The following is a 14495-nucleotide window of genomic DNA, read 5'->3' on the forward strand; positions in this document are numbered from 1 at the left end:
CACGTGATGTGATGAGCACTGGGTATAAGACTGATGAGTCACTGAACTCTACCTCTGAAACTAATAATACACTATATGTTAATTAATTGAATTTAAATTAAAAAAAAAAAAAAGCCAGGATCCTGGACTTCCATCCCAGCTGTGGACCCATTGCCAAAGTGGAGGCGCTGTTCCTCACCACCTGCCCAAAGGTGTTCCCTCATTCATCTTCTTTGACCTTTCTTCCTCCTCCTTCTCCTCATAATAATAATAATAATAATCCTATTATATAAAAAGATGTTTACATTATAGAAAGTTACCCCCCAAAAAAGAAGCAAAACTAAAATAACACCATATTCCTACCACTAGGAAATTACCATTATTAACACCTTAGTGTATGTGCTTCCAAATATTTGTGTGTGTGTCTGTTACCAAAATGAGACTATTATCTGCTGTTTTGTTATCTGCTTATTTTACTTAAGGTTTTCCAACTTTCCCTGTCAACACATTTTCATCTTGTCTCATGCCTGCCCCAGATTCAAATTCCACAGTTTGTTCCCAAAATGACCTTTATAGTTCAATTGTCCAAATGACAACCCAATCCAAGGCCATGCTTTGCATCTGGTCATTTATGTCCCTTAAGTGTCTGGATCTAGCACAGTTTCTCTTTTTTCTTTTAATGACTCTTACTTGTTAAAGAGACCCAGTCAGTTGTCCCCTTTCTGAGTTTGCCTGCTTGCCACCTTGTCATGCCATTCAGCTTGTTCTTCTTGAAATTGAAATCTGAGAGTTAAAACCAAAGAGTTGATGAATTTAAATTTTTATTTTAGCTAGGATATATAACAGATGATACTGTACTTCATGTTGCATTTTCAACCCATCAGAGAAATACATTATTAATAGACATTATTACATACAAACATATTCCATATTTTACACATGATACATTATTATATTAACTGGTTGCTGCCCTAATCCTGAGTTAGGATAAGAATTTGAGTCTTTTATTGAATAATTAATACCCTTTGTACCCCTTGCATCAATAAAATGATCTCTGTGGTATTAGTTTTGTCCTTAATATGTCTAGTTCCTAGGCATCACATACCTAAATGCTATGAATATAGCAATGGAACATCCTTGTCTAAATCAATAATTTTAAGAGAGGGGACAGAATAATGGTTTTCTGATTTTATCATTCCTTCTACATTCTGAGGCTAGCATTCTTCTGTGAAATAGAATTTTCCCTCATCAGTTGAGGCTGTTCTGTTACTCTAATTTATTACAGGAGAAGTTGGATAAATCTTTAATTATCTTTAGTTACCCATTATCAAAGCAAGAAGTCAATTTATGACTTATGAGTTCTCTTTTGACTTTCTCTTTTTTATCTTTATATATAGACATGTGGATTTTATCAAATCCCCTAAATAATTTTTTTTTGATGTTCAAATTGTTGTAACTTTGGACAGTGGCTGGACTCCCTATTTTGACATATTTTTAACTTAAATTTTACAGATAAAATGTCTTCCTCCAGGTTCTATCCTAGTCTTCAATTGTATGCTTAATATTTTTTGCCAATGTTCTTCTCTGTCTTTAATTTAGGTAACACTCTTTATTATATATCTGTGTTTCGTTGCATGTAAACAATTTTCTACCTTTTAATTGTCACCTCGACAATTCATGATCATAAAAAGTATTTACCTCTGGCCTGCCACATCAGTAGTTTTTTGTCCATTATCTTTATAATTTTTAAAATTGTATTGCTATTGTTTCTTCTACTGTCTTTGTCTTCACGGAGAAGTAGGTAGGACCAGGGCATGACAGGTTTCATATACCAACTTGAAGAATTTAAACTTTAACCTGATGCAGTGGGAAGACACTGACTAGACATAGGCAGGGGAGTGTAATAATCAGATCTCCTTTTTGGAATGACCAATCAGGGTGTAATATGGAGAACTGAACCGAGGTGAATGGGACTAGCGCCTGGAAAACCAGTTAGGAAGCCTCCTAACCTGCAGTCTAACCAGGTAACCAGGTAACCAGATCTAAGAAAGTGGAAGTGCAGATAGAAAGAAGTGGACAAATCAGAAAAGTGTCCAAACAGGTTTTGGTGGTTACATGTAGAGGTCAAGGGAGAGGGAAGAGCTAAGGATGATCCCAGGTTTCTGGCTTGAGCAACTACATGAGCAATGATGCATATTCATTGAGATGGAGAATAATGGATGCAAATCCAGCTTGAGGGGGAGTATGGAATGCTGCCTTTACAAATGCCAACTTTCACCACAGCTTATTCTAATATAAGCAACCACCTTCCCAACAAATGCACTTTCCTACTCCAGGAGGTAATTACATATTATTTCTACTTGAAATTGCCAACATTTCCTCATCCTTCTCTTTTTGGACAACTTCCTCATCCTCCCAACTACCACAGATTCCATTCAGCTTCAGTGGCAGAAATGTGCCCGCTCCCCTTTCTGACATGCCTTTACTTGTGCCCTAAATCTTTCTCCTCTCAAAATTCTTAACTTGTTTGCACTGGCAAGTACTGATTTTCTCTTTTGTATCATCTTTTTCTCCCTCTATACATGTGATTTCCATCTACACGCTACCACCCATTTTAAAAAGAAAACTCTTTACCTCACAATCACTCCAGCCACCACTGAATTTCTCAGAGGGCATAGCTCTCCAGACTCATCCAAATAGTTGTCTTCATTGTTCTTTCCTTTCTCATCTATGGTTCTCTCCCCATTCTCTCCCCTAGCTCCTCTCATGTCAGGTTTTTTTCCCCACCATGCTGCTAAAAGTGCTCTTAGCAGGTCACCAGTGAAGTACCTCCAATAAAAGTCAGTGGCTACTTCTCTGCACTCATTGTATTAGACTTCTCAGTAGCACCAGTCCAGCCTGCCAGGCCCTCTTTATTCATTCAACATATATTTATTTGTTTGTTTTTAATTTAATTTAATTTTATTATGTTATGTTAGTCACCATACATTACAGCATTAGTTTTTGATGCAGTGTTCCATAATTCATCTTTTCCATATAATACCCAGTGCTCCATGCAATATCAACACATATTTATTGAGTGCTTACTATATGCCAGGCACAGTTCTAATTTTTGGGACACACCAATGAAGTAAAGAGACAAAGATCCCTTCCCTCTAGGAACAGATATTCTATCAGAGGGAGGCACTTAACAAGCAAAAACTAGTAGATAACTAAGTTGTTGATATATTATGGTCAATAAGGGCTATGGAAAAGAGAAAACAGAAGTCAGCAGTGATCTTGTAGAATTTTCCTTTAACACACAATTATCACTAAAACACACCTATGTAACAACAGTATTTAATGTCAAATCATAAGATATGTCTATATGTCCCCACATAATAAAAATGAATCACATTTTCATTCGCTATCCTACTTGAGTCCATATTTTTCTCCCTCCTACTTCTCTTGGATTTGATGTGAGGACACTGCAGGAAAGAAAATGTAGAAACTCAGGAGAAGGGATAGTGAGGAGTTGGTATTTCATGGTTTGTGATACTACATGTTGGGTTTTGGGCACAGGTAACAGAAATAGAAGTGACCAGACCTCTAGGGCATAAGCTAACTCATTTTTCACCTCTTTTCAAAACCATGTCAAGTAACACTATTTTCTGGCAGTGGCAGGACTCAAAGAATGATAACACGGTCAAGGAGTAGAGTTTTCTATGGGTAATGCTTTTTGTTTTAATCTTAAAGAAAATAGGAGGAGTTAAGATGGTGGAGGAGTAGGGGGACCCTAAGCTTGCTTCATCCCTTGAACATAGCTAGATAAATATCAAATCATTCTGAACACCAAAGAAATCAGCCTGAGGACTGAGAGAATAAAACTGCAAGTCTACAAGTACAATCATGGAAAGTAGGAGCTATGGAGCGTTGATTTGGGGGAGATAAGAGCTGCAGGGACTGCAGAGGGGAGGGAGCCTGCCTACGGAGACTACCATAAGGTATTCTAAGCAGCAGAGCATAAAATATGAAGTTTTAGAAGTCCACCACTGCAGGGTTGTGCCTGGCTTAGTGATGCTTCTGTGGGAAAGGAGGATAGAGAGCCAGGAGCAAACAGTGTGGTCTGAGGATCCCCAGGTTCCCACGAGGAGATATGGCTCTCCTGCTTTGAGTGCATTTGGGAGCAGTGGCAAGGCCTCTCTGGGGGACAGAAGAATGGATGGTGCCAATGTGCTGCACTGTTCCCAGTCATGGAAGTGAGAATGCTGGCTGAGGGCAGTGAATCTTGGTGTCACCTTTCTGCTCTGCTTAGCCATAAACTCTGAACCACTGGGAGGCTATGCAACCACTTTCGTGGGACAGACCAGCAAACGGCAAAAGTATGGCAAGACCCTACCCCAGAGGATCAGCATATGACCTCACCACATGAGTCCCTAAAATTTGGAGTTTAGAAACCCAGCCAAGTGCCCGAGATAAAACACAGGACTACTGTGCCACCTGGCAGGCTGACAGCTCAGACACAGACAGGGTGAAGGCAGGGACCTGATGGAAGCCAGGGACACAAGAGAGGAGATTGTTTGCTCTTCTGTGAGGGCTTCCTGAAGAGTGGCAGGTGCGAGCTCTCCTCTCCAGGCCTAGAAGGTGGAGCCACACCATTTTACCCCCTGCCCATCAGTCTGACCTACTTCAGTGAGCTAAACAGCACCACCACGTGGAGACCAGAGCCACTTATACCAAGCCCCTCGCTTGGACCAAGTCTATTGATCTCAGAGTGCTGCAAAGCTTCAGCTCTAGGGGAAATAGGATCTAGCTTCCTTTTTATTTTTATTTTTTAACTTTTTAAGTTTTATTTTTATTTTTTTAATATATATATTTTTTTACTTTTATTTTTTGGATCTAGCTTCTTTTAACAAGGAGACCAACACACTTAGGATCTAGCCGCTTTTTTTTTTTTTTCTTGGACAAAATAATAAGATGGAGGAATTCACCCCAAAAGAAAGACTAAGAAGTAGAAGTAATGGTCAGGGATTTAACCAATACAGATTTAAGTAAGATGTCTGACCTAGAATTTAAAACAACAATTATAAGGATACTAGTGGGCTTGAAAAAAAGCATAGAAGATATTAGAGAATACTGTACTGCAGATAAAGAAGAACTAAAATCTAGTCAGGCTGAAATTAAAAATGCTATAACCAAGATGCAAATCTGAATGGATGCCATAACAATGAGGATGGATGAAGAAGAACAAATCAGTGATATAGAAAATTAAAATTATGGAGAATAAAGAAGCTAAAAAGAGGAGGGAAGGAAAGGTATTGGATCACAAAGGTAGACTTAGGGAACTTGGCAACTTCTTAAAATATAATAACATTCATATCATAGGAGTCTCAGAAGATGAAGAGAGAAAAGGGGGCAGAAGGTTTGTTTGAGCAAATTATAGCTGAAAACTCCCTAATCTGGGGAAGGACACAGACCTCGAACTCCAAGAAGCACAGAGACCTCCAATTAAATTCAACAAAAGGTGGTGATCACCAAGACATATCATAGTCAAATTCACAAACTACACAAACAAGGAAAGAATCCTGAGAGCAGCAAGGGGGAAAAAATGTCCTTAACCTACAAGGGAAGACAGATCAGGTTTGCAGCAGATCTGTCCACAGAAACTTGGCAGGCCAGAAGAGAATGTTAGGATATATTCAAAGTGCTGAATGGCAAAAATATACACCCAAGAATACTTTATCCAACAAGGCTGTCATTCAGAATAAAAGGAGAGATAAAGAGTTTCCCAGACAAATAAAAATTAAACCAGCCCGGCAAGAAATATTAAAGGAGACTCTTTGAGTGGGGGAAAAAAGACCAAAAGCAACAAAGACTAGAAATGAACAGAGAACATCACCAGAACCACCAACTTTATAGGTAACACAGTGGCACTAAATTCATATCTATCAATAATCACCCTGAGTGTAAATGGACTAAATGGTCCAATCAAAAGACATAGGATGGGGCACCTGGGTGACTCGGTTGAGCATCCAAATCTTGATTTTGGCTCAGGTTTTGATCACAGGGTCATGGGATCAAGCCCCCCCAATTGGGCTCTGCACTCAGTGTGGCAGCTGCTTATCTCTCTCCCTCCCCCCTGTCCCTCCCCCTGCTCGCTCTCTCTCACACACACACTCTTAAATAAATAAATAAATAAATAATAAAATAAATCTTTAAAAAAAGAAATGTATACTTTCCTTAAAAATGAAACATTTTCATTTAAAAAAATATATAGGTATCAGATTGGATTTAAAAAAAACCAGACCCATCTATATGCTGCTTACAAGAGATTCATTTTAGACTTAAAGACAACTGCAGAGTGAAAGTGAAGGGATGGAGAGCCATCTATCATGCTAAGGGATGTCAAAAGAAATCCAGAGTAGCCATACTTATATCAGACAAACTAGATTTTAAAACAAGGACTGTAACAAGAGATGAGAAAGGGCATTATATCATAATAAAGGAGTCTATCCATCAAGAAGATCTAACAATTGTAAATATTTATGCCTCCAACTTGGGAGCACCCAAATATGTAAAACAATAACAAACATAAAGAAACTCATTGATAATAATACAATCATAGTAGGGGACTTTAACACCCCACTTACAACAATGGACAGATCATCTAAGTAGAAAATCAACAAGGAAACAACAATGCCTTTGAATGATACACTGACCAGATGTACTTAACAGATATATTCCGAACACTTCATCCTAAAGCAGCAGAATACACATTCTTTTCGAGTGCACATGAGATATTCTCCAGAATAGATCACATATTAGGTCACAAATCAGGCCTCAACAAGAACAAAAAGATTGAGATCATACCATGCATATTTTCAGACCACAAGGCTATGAAACTTGAAGTCAACCACAAGAAAAAGTGTGGAAAGACCTCAAATACATGGAGGTTAAAAAACATCCTACTAAAGAATGAATAGGTTAATCAGGAAATTAAAGAATTAAAGAAGTACATGGAAGCAAGTAAAATGAAAACACAATGGTCCAAAACCTTTGGGATGCAGCAAAGGCAGTCCTAAAAGGGAAATATATTGCAAAACAGGCCTACCTCAAGAAGCAAGAAAAGTCTCAAATACAAAACCTAACCTTACACCTAAAGGAGCTAGAAAAGGAACAGCAAGTGAAGCCTGAAGCCAGCAGAAGAAGGAAAATAATAAAGATTAGAGCAGAAATAAATGATATAGGAACAAATAAACAAGTAAACAAAAAAACCAGAACAGATTAAGGAAATGAAGAGCTGGTTCTTTGAAAGAATTAATAAAATTGATAAACCCCTAGCCAGACTTATCACAAAGAAAAGTGAAAGGACCAAAATAAATAAAATCATGAATGAAAGAGGAGAGATCATAACCAACACCACAGAAAATTACAAATAATCATAAGAGAATATTATGAAGAAATATATGCCAACAAGTTGGGCAATCTGGAAGAAATGGACAAATTCATAGAAACATACAAACTACCAAAACTGAAACAGGAAGAAATAGAAAATTTGAGCAGACCCATAACCAGCAAAGAAGTTCAGTCAGTAATCAAAAAACTCCCAACAAACAAAAGTCCAGAGCCAGATGGCTTCCCAGGGGAATTCTATCAGACATTTAAAGAAGAGTTAATACCTATTCATCTCAAATTGTTCCAAAAAATAGAAATGGGAGAAAAATTTGCAAACTCCTTCTATGAGGCTAGCATTACTTTGATTCCAAAACCAGACAAACACCCCACTAAAAAGGAGAGTTATAGGCCAATATCTCTGATGAACACGAATGTAAAAATTCACAAAAGATACTAGCAAATTGAATCCAGCAGTACATTAAAAGAATTATTCATCATGATCAAGTGGGTTTTACTCCTGGGCTGCAGGGGTAGTTCAATATTTACAAATCAATCAACATGATACATCACATCAGTAAAAGAAAGGATAATAACTTTATGATCCATTCAATAGATGCAGAAAAAGCACTTGACAAAATACACCATCCCTTCTTGATTAAAAAAAAACAAAAACAAAAAAACTTCAACAAAGTAGGAATAGATAGAACATACCGCAATATCATAAAGGCCATATACAAAAGACCCACAGCTAATATCATCCTCAATGGGGAAAAACTGAGAGCTTTTCCTCTATGGTCAGGAACAAGACAGTGATGTCCACTGTCATTATTACTATTTAACATAATACTGGAAGTCTTCCCTCAGCAATTAGAAAACAAAAAGAAATAAAAGGCATCCAAACTGGCGAGGAAGAAGTCAAACTTTCATTATTTGCAGATGACATGATACTCTATGTAGAAAACCCGAAAGACTCCACCAAAAAATTGCTAGGACTAATACATGAATTCAGCAAAGTTGCAGGATATAAAATCAATGTACAGAAATATGTTGCATTTCTATACACCAATAATGAAGCAACAGAAAAAGAAATCAAGGAATTGATCCCATTTACAATTTCACCAAAAACTGTAAGATACCTAGGAATAAACCTAACCAAAGAGGTAAAAGATCTGTACTCTGAAAACTATAGAACACTTATGAAGGAAATTGAAGAGGACACAAAGAAATGGTAAAACATCCCATGCTCATGGATTTGAAGAACAAATGTTGTTAAAATGTCTATACTACCCAAAGCAATCTACACATTTAATGCAATCCCTATCAAAGTACCACCAGCATTTTTCACAGAGGTAGAACAAACAAACCTAAAATCTGTATGGAACCACAAAAGACCCCAAATAGCCAGAGTAATCCTGAAAAAGAAAAGCAAAGCTGGAGGCCTCATAATTCCAGATGTCAAGCTATATTACAAAGCTGTTGTCATCAAGACAATATGGTACTGGCACAAAAACAGACCCATAGATCAATGGAACAGAATACAGAACCCAGAAATGAACCCACAACTATACTGTCAACTAATCTTCAACAAAGCAGGGAAGAATATCCAATGGGGGGAAAAAAACTAGTCTCTTCAACAAATGGTGTTGGGAAAACTGGACAGCAACATGCAGAAGAATGAAACTGGACCACTTTCTTATACCATATACAAAAATAAATTCAAAATGGATGAAAGACCTAAACATGAGACAGGAAACCATCAAAATCCTAGAGGAGTTTGAACACAGGCTCTAACTTCTTTGATCTCAGCTGCAGCAACTTCTTACTAGAAACATTGCCGGAGGCAAGGGAGAGAAAAGCAAAAATGAACTATTGGGACTTCATCAAAATAAAAAGCTTTTGCACAGTGAGGGAAACAATCAACAAAACTAAAAGGCAGCCTAGGGAATGGGAGAATATATTTACAAATGACATATCTGATAAAGGATTAGTATCCAGAATCTATAAAGAACTTAACAAATTCAACACCCCAAAAATAAACAATCTAGTTAAGAAATGGGTGGACGACATGAATAGACATTTTTCTAAAGAAGACATACAGATTGCCAACAGACACATGAAAAGATGCTCAACATCACTCATTATCAGGGAAATGCAAATCAAAACCATGATGAGATACCACTTCATACCTGTCAGAATGGCTAAAATTAACAACACAGGAAACAACAGGTGTTGGTGAGGATGCAGAGAAAGGGGAACCCTCTTGCACTGTTGGCGGGAATGCAAACTGGTGCAGCCACTCTGGGGAAAACAGTATGGATGTTCCTCAAAAAAGTTAAAAATAAAACTACCCTGTCAACCAGCAATTGCACTACTAGGTACTTATCTAAAAAATACAAAAATACTAATTCAAAGGGATACATGCACCTGATGTTCGTAGAAGCATTATCTACAATAGCCAAACTATGGAAAGAGCGCAAATATCCATTGATTGATGAACAGATATAGAAGAGGTGGTACACACACACACACACACACACACACACACACACACTGGAATATTATTCAGCCATAAAAAAGAATGAAATTTTTAAAAAAAGAATGAAATCTTGCCATTTGCAATGATGACATGGATGGATCTAGACAGTATAATGCTAAGTGAAATAGCTCAGACAGAGAAAGACAAATACCATATGATTTCATGCATATGTGGAATTTAAGAAACAAAACGAACAAGCAAAGAGGGGATAAAGAGAGACAAACCAAGAAACAGACTCGTAACTATAGAGAACAAACTGATGGTTACATTGTGGGGGGGGGTGGTGAAAGAGGTGATGGGCCTTAAGGAGGGCACTTGCTGTAATGAGCACCAGGTAATGTATGGAAGTGTTGAATCACTATATTGCACCTGAATCTAATATAACACTGTATGTTAACTACCTGGAATTTAAATAAAAACTTAAAAAAAAACCCAAAGCAATCTGACTCTAGAACCCTTGCTCTTCAAACTATACTCTGCTGCGTCAGTAAATACATGCCTTAATAAATTGTTGTTGAGTGAATAAATAAATGGACTATAGATTTCTAGAAGTACAATTTCTGGATCTCAGAGCATGAACATTTTTAAGGCCTTTAATGCATATTGCAATGTAAGCTAGTCAACATGCTTTTAAGTTTTTTAAAAAACAGTATAGAAAAATTTACATATAATATTATCACAGCTGTGAAAACAAAAAAAAGTGCATTGAAGAAAAATTGAAACAAACACATCAAGTGTTGTGGGTGACTTTTTCCTTCCTTCTAATTTTTCCAAAATCTTTGTGATGAGTTGTTACTTTATACAAACAAATTGAATAAATATAGCCTGATTTTTGTGTTATATGTGCTTTTCTGCCCTATATTTGGTTTTGTCCTTGGAAGCAAACCTTTCTAAGTAAAGAGAATTTTCATGACTATATTGGATTCTTTGTTCTCTATCAATCTTAAAAAGGAAATTAGAATCATAGGCCATTTGCCTTCCTGGCATTATTGGAGTAACTCATTTTATCTAACTCCTGGTGCTAATAAGCGGTTCTGACATTTCCCATCTAAAGACAAGAGAACTATTGTACTACATCCGTTTGTAAAGCACTTTTTATTGACTCAGGTCTTTATCAAATTGCTTCTCAAACAATCCTATGAGGTTGTAATAAGTCCCACCAAGGCTTGGATATACACACACCTACGTGAAGGCAAAAGTTATAATTTGACATATTAACCTATGTATTTTGTTGCCCAGTACTTGCTGATAGTCCAGCCCTTTACCTAGTCTTAGCCGCAGCTGGGGTGTGGTATTGACTGCCTCAGGGAAAGGACAATTTAACAGAACACAGGTGTCAATGTTTGGCATAGGACTTTTGAAAGACTAGACACAGAGGAGACCTAGGTCCGAAGAGACGAGGAAGAGCAAAGTTGTCCCACTTCTTCCCCCACTGGGTCCACAGGCTGCAAAGGAGGGATGGTGAGGTTCAAGAGAACAAGAGAGCTTAAATGTTAACACAGGCATTTCCTAGATAATGTGGCTCTGCACCCCATATCTCAGAGAGGTTTGAGGGATCTGAGAGAACAGAAAACCCATGCTTCACTTCATGGATAAAAACAGGGCAAGCCTCACATGTTATGGGAAGAGTGAGACTATTTCCAATGAGCACAAAAGTAATGATGACAAGGAAAGAAAGGTGACCAGATGTGATTAGTCCTTAAGCTCACTCTCTTCTGCCAACTCCAAGCTGCTGTAAATTTTAGTTCTAGAATTTCCACTCAGTTCTTTTTTATAGTTTCTATTTCTATACTAAGATTCTGTATCTACCCACTCACAATTACCCTTATTTTTTTTTAACCTGTCTCAAAATTGGCTTTTATTGACTGCGTTTGGGTTGGGGTTTTTTGGGGGGTTTTTTTGTTTTGTTTTGTTTTACTTCTGTTCCCACCTTTATGAAAGAGGGACTTCCTGGCAATGGTAGTATCAGAATTGGGTTAAGGGATGACAAAAATCTAATGTCAGAGCAGTCACTTGAAGTAGGGCAGGACAACATCTCGTTAGAAATGGTGCAAAATATGTGATGATTTCCAATCTTCAAATAAGAATAACAGTTGCAAAACCCTTATGAAAAATATAAGGATATATCTCCAATCTTCTTCAGTCTCAAATAACTGGCAAGATCTGCCTACTTGTTAAATAGTAGAACTGGAGGATTTAAAACATTAGCATCTAACTCCCTGCTTTCTGTCAAGTAGAAAAGACATTCTCCTCCAATGATTAATTTTTTCTAAACAAAAAGCAGCTTCCTTGAATTTCCTAAAATAAAGGTAATACATATTTATAGAAAAATCGGCCAAAACAGACAGGCCTAAAGAAGAAAGTCCTACCCAGAGAAATTACTACTAACATTTTGCTGAACATCCTTCTAGATGCTGCTCTATGCAAATATTTATGCATATAATTTTATATGAATGAAATAATATACGTGCTTTTAGCTCAATATGTGGTAAAGATCATTATCAAGAAATATAGATATACGTCATCCTTTTTAATGACTATATATTCTCTCGCATGGGTACACCAAAATTTATTAAACCAGTCCTCTATGGAAGGACATTTAGTTCTAGATTCTTGAAATAATGAACATTCTTCCTGCTGTGTGTGTGTGTGTGTGTGTGTGTGTGACAACTTTGTGTATTTGTTAGATTATGTCTCCTTGAGGCAGTACATTTCTATAACATTATTTCTGCGCCGGAGCATATTCAAAGTTTGTGATAATTAATAAACCATTCTCACCAGGAAGGTTGTACCCACACTCACACTTCCACCAACAACAAGCCCCTTTCTCTCTCTGTTTGGTCATCCTGGATATGTGTAATCTTTTCAAACTTTATCAATATGTCAGGCAAAAAGTAACATCTAAATTGTGTTGAGTGATTTGCCAGTGAGCTCTAATGCAGGATTGAGGATGGGTATTGTGCCCAGGGCTCCTTTCTGGCTTTAAATGGACAGTGTGTGCAATATGCAGAGATCTGTAATGTAAATGAGACGGTCTGGCTTCCATACTCCTAGCTTTGCACTAACTTTGTATATCCTTGGGTAAGATACTCAACTTTTCTGTGCGTCAGTTTCTTCAACTGCAAATGAAGGACTCGGAATGGGTGTTCTTGCACTTCCTTTCTGGCTGTAAGAAGGGGAGAGTGGTGAACCCACTGTGCAGATCTGCAGCAGACACTTTCGGCTGACCAACCCAATGCCATTCCAAGCCCCTTCTCCCCTGCCTGCCTCTACTCTGGAAGAAGCCGGAAATGTTCAGTACCCCCTCTTTCTCAGCCTCCTTTGGAGCTAAGGAGTGGCCATTTTACCCTAATTCTGGCTAATGAGATATGAAGGGAAGGCTATCGGGGTGCTTCCGGAAAACGAGCTTTTCTGAAGAAAGAAACAGGCACGAGAGAGAGCAAGCTCACAGAGGCTGCCTCTTTCTCACCATCTGCTTTCAGTGCAGACTTAATGCCTGGACCTGTGGGGCAGTGTGGTAGCTTTATACTGAGTTGACTCAGCTGAGCAGGATCTGTTCTTCAGAATCCTGCATGGTTTCAAGGTTAGCATTAGCCACAAGACAAGTGTTGCGTGAGATTGAGAAGACAGCAGTGAAGCAGCACCTATGGTTTTCATGCTCTGAAGGACAAGGCAGGGCTCCAGGCACGGTGATAACTCCAGTACATTGTCCCTAATTTGCCGGCTCACCTTGCAGGTATGAGGCAGCCCGCAGACTCCAGCTGCCGTCAGATCTCCTCCTTCAGCTTCTCTGCATCCTAAGCCAAGTGCATGTGCAGCCCCATGAAGGATGCCAGCTTCTCCCACAGTATACCTGCATTATCAAGGTCAGAGGTGGTGAGAGACACACACAAATTCAGCCTGTCTTTGAAGATTCTAGTTGTTTGTGAATTCCAGTTTATCCCTGTAGGCTCCAAGCCTGTACTTGCTTTTATCCACAACCAGCTTTCTACCCTGACCACCACTCTGTCTGACCTATGGTGACTTCAGGTTCAATCAACACTAGAACCAAAGACAGCAAACAGCTTTGCATGGACTTCTCCAGGAGCTCCCACAATCGCGTAGGGTCTAATGCATCACTCTCCAATAGAACTTCTGTGATGATCGAAGTGTTTTGTATATGAGCTGCCCAATATGATAGTCACTAATCACATGCCTGTGGCTACTGAGCACTTGAAATGTACCTAGTGCAAATGAGAAACTACATTTTTACTTAGTTAATTTTAACTCATTTAACTTTAAATTGCCACATGTGGCTAGTGGCTACCGTACTGAACAGCGCAGGTCTAGTGCCTAAGAATAAATCTCTCATTCTTCATCACTTACAGTGGTTCTGTTTCTCTGGTTGCATCCTGACTGATATAGGCAGCGGCTGGTGACTATATGGGGGAAAAACATGTAGACAGAAAACCAGCATGCTAGGAATGAAGGGCTGTAGAACACAAAGAGACTGGGTCCCGGGAGGCTCACCTGCCTATGACTGCTGAACTTCTTATTTGAGAAAAATAGACTCCATTTGAACTTGCCCTGTTGGGAGCGCCATCTCCATTCCAATCCCAAGGCCAGA

The sequence above is a fragment of the Halichoerus grypus genome, chromosome 8 (assembly GCF_964656455.1).
Source record: "Halichoerus grypus chromosome 8, mHalGry1.hap1.1, whole genome shotgun sequence".
In the NCBI taxonomy this organism is placed as follows: domain Eukaryota; kingdom Metazoa; phylum Chordata; class Mammalia; order Carnivora; family Phocidae; genus Halichoerus; species Halichoerus grypus.